The 3,512-nt window shown below is 41.1% G+C and overlaps 1 non-coding gene across 1 annotated transcript; it reads left to right on the plus strand.

The window, feature by feature from the left end:
* The first annotated feature begins 707 nt into the window (after window positions 1-707).
* LOC129068071 (U6 spliceosomal RNA) lies at window positions 708-814 on the plus strand. The gene has a single exon (XR_008528887.1). It is a non-coding gene; the product is annotated as a U6 spliceosomal RNA (small nuclear RNA).
* Window positions 815-3,512: the final 2,698 nt, after the last annotated feature.

Here is a 3,512-nt window from a genome sequence, read left to right on the forward strand (position 1 = left end):
GAAAGAAAGAAAGAAAGAGGAAAGAAAGAAAGAAAGAAAGAAAGAAAGAAAGAAAGAAAGAAAGAAAGAAAGAAAGAAAAAGAAAGAAAGACTATGAAGGCCATAAGAAAGTGAAACAACATTTTTAAATTGCTGCAAAGTTCATCTAATTTAACTCCTTTATTTTACTGATGTGAAAACTGCAACCTAGAAAGATGAAGTAGTTGTCTTGAATCACAGAGCTCTTTCATCCTGTGTCTTAATATAATGACCATTTTTGCACAATCACAGCTTTTTGACTTTCCCAAGCATGGGCCAGTACACATTCTTTCAGCTGCAAATAACAGAAACCTGCTCTATCTATCTCAAGCAAGAAGGGAAATAATGAAAAGAAGTCGGGGTCTCTGATGGAACGCATGATCGGGGTGCAAAATAGCATCAGGAATAATATGAAGTTAAAACAAGGACTCCCTTCGTGTTTGCTTCTGTTTCTGTCTAGTTTCACTTTTCCTGTGAGCTCAGACCATTTTCCCAGCCCACGTGACAAAAAAAATAACCCATAGCTGCTAAGGTTCACATGTTGTAGGTCCAACTTCAGGCTCTCACTAGGTCCCAGTTCCAAAGTTACTATAGTTGGGGGGCCAGGGAACCTTGGATAAAATTATTTCCATGGTAAACTGTAATTATGGGTGAAGGACAGTTTCTAGGAAGTGAGTAAGAAAATAAGAGTGTTCGCTTGGGCAACACATATGCTAAAATGGGAACAATACAGAGAAGATTAACATGGCCTCTGTGCAAGGATGACACTCAAATTCATGAAGCGTTCCATATTTTTACGCTAAGTGAAATAAGCCAGACGGTGAAAGACAGGTACAATGTGACCTCACCTATAACGGGAACCCAATGAACAAAACAAACGATCCAGCAAAGCAGAACCAGAGGCATGGACACAAGGAACAAACTGACAGGGACCAGAGGGGAGGGGAACAGGGATAAGGGAAGAAAGAAGGGCAAGGGCTTAGTTAAAGAACAAGTATAGGTGACCCATGGACAGGCACAACAGGGCAGGGGCAGAGTGGGGCAAAGGAGAGCGACAGGGGAAAATCGGGGCAGGTGTAATAGAACAACAATTGGAAAAAAAAAAAAGAAAAGAAGTGAAACATAAGCAGAAACAGCAGGTCTCTGGTACATGTACCTACTATTTTTTGCCCTTGGCAAATACTTCTGCAGGGCTCTTAATAAAGTGTTCAAAAATATTTTCTAGATTTAGCCCTGGCTGGTGTGGCTCAGGGGACAGAGCGCCAGCCTGTGAACCGAAGGGTTGCTTGTTTAGGTCCCAGTCAGGGCACATGCCTGGGATGTGGACCAGGTCCCCGGTAGGGAGCATGTGAGAGGCAACCACACAGTGACGTTTCTCTCCCTCTCTTTCTCCCTCCATTCCCCTCTCCCTAAAAATAAATAAATAAACCTTTTTTAAAAAGTAAAAAGCAATATTTCTTAGGTTTACTGATTTTATAAAATATACTTATTTATATATTTTGTCATTAGTTAAATGAAGTTTTTCAACTTTCTCATTTAGAGTATTAAAATTCTGTCATAATTGTTCCTGCATAGTGTGGGCAAGGATTGCACATTCCTTTATTCTCTCATTTCCATGGTGGGGAGGGAACTTCCACGACCCAGAAAGCCATGGCCTCTATTCCCTCTCCCTTTTCCCCAAGCAAAAAGTGACTTATCTGATTGGGAAGACTCAGAGAATGAGCTCTGGCTGCTCCCTCTTTTGAAGTGGCCCATCCTCCAGGATCTTTCTCAGCTCCCCTCACCCCTACAAGGGAGACCCGGAAAGGCCCAGCCGTGTCAGTGACTGAGAAGGTAAATTTGGTTCTAGGTGGATGTCCTGGGACGTGCCTCTGGCTGAGATCCAAGCCAACGTCTCCCACCCAGCTTTCCAATAATGAAGCTGCTTTTGATCTCCAGCGGACTGACTATGTCTGTGTTTCCATTAGTTACCCTTTCTCAAACCAGAACATGTAGTTGTTTGCTCATAGAGAAAATTGTTCTTCTCTCATGGAGTAATATTACCATCTTATAGGCTTTCGTGATTTCTATTGAGATAGTTCATATTTTTCATACTCAAATCACTCATCTTGCCATACATATTTTCAGGATTTTATTTTATGCTTAGGAAAACCCATTTGTTGGGTGACTCAAGAGTTGGAAAATTTTAGTTTTAGGTAATGGTCGATAAGCTTAAGAGTTAAGATAGGCTCTGAGCCATTATGCTCCAATGGAGAGAAGTCCTCTGCCCAGGACACAGACAAAGAATCACAGGTCACAGATGAAAGAATAGGCTGCAGCTTTTATCTGATTAACCATTTCCCTGAATTCCAAACCCCTTACTTACACTTCTCCTTATAAAAAAGGGTTAATTTTAAATGGAAGGTAAGACGGTCTGTTAGGGTACATAACCCGCAGTCTTCTCAGATTGCCCATCTGAATGAAGCGCTCATAAAAATCATTTCCTGTCTCTGCTTATTGGTTCTGGTGGTGACAGGCAGCACAAACGTTGCCTTTTCCCATTTCAATTTTACGCCTCCAAAATTATAAAACTAGCCCTGGCTGGTGTGGCTCAGTGACTTGAGTGTTGGACTGCGAAGCAAAGGTTCGTCGGTTTGATTCCCTTGAGAGGCAACTACACATTGATGTTTCTCTTACTCTCTTTCTCCCTCCCTTCTCCTCTCTCTAAGAATAAATAAATAAAATCTTTGAAAACAATTATAAAATTATGTTATAGATGGGTTTAAATAGGGAGGGAATGTTGCTTAACAGACACTTGTTTATTTAGATTTTGATAGCCTCAGTTATACATTAAAATCAAGCAGACCCCCAGCTTAGAGGATTTGAAATTATTTTATCTTAGAAGAAAAAATTCTGTCCTACTCTAATGTCCTGGTCTTCCTCGCATCTTATAGGAATCAAAGATAGCACCAGAAATTCCATGAGTTTCTTTAGCTTCTCTTAAGTTGTGCTTTTAAGCAAATACTTGACCACAAATGCTGATTCAGGATTCTCAGTACTATCCCAGGTGGCGAGCATGGGGTCTCATTCGAAGATCCAGAGTCAGATGCCCAAGTCATATGAGATCTGAAATTCTTGCTGCTCTTTCTGAATCACTTTATGCCACCTGTGTAAATTTTTTATGTCCTAAATACCCCTTGTGTTTTAAGATTTTATTTTTATTTTTATTTTCTTAAAGATTGTATTATGTATGTATGTATGTATGTATTTTTAGAAAGGAGAAGAGAGGGAGAAAGAGAGGGAGAGAAATATCAATGTGTAGTTCCTCTTGCACGCCCCCTGCTGGGGACCTGGCCTGCAACCCAGGCATGTGCCCTACACTGGGAATCGAACTAGTGACCCTTTGCTTCGCAGGCCAGCCAGCGCTCAATCTACTGAGCCACACCAGCCAGGGCTATTTTATTTATTTTTAGAGAGAGGGGCAGGGAGGGAGAGAGAGAGAGAAACATCAATGT

The sequence above is a fragment of the Pteronotus mesoamericanus genome, unplaced genomic scaffold (assembly GCF_021234165.1).
Source record: "Pteronotus mesoamericanus isolate MK-2021 breed Mesoamerican mustached bat unplaced genomic scaffold, CSHL_Meso_final contig_101, whole genome shotgun sequence".
NCBI lineage: Eukaryota > Metazoa > Chordata > Mammalia > Chiroptera > Mormoopidae > Pteronotus > Pteronotus mesoamericanus.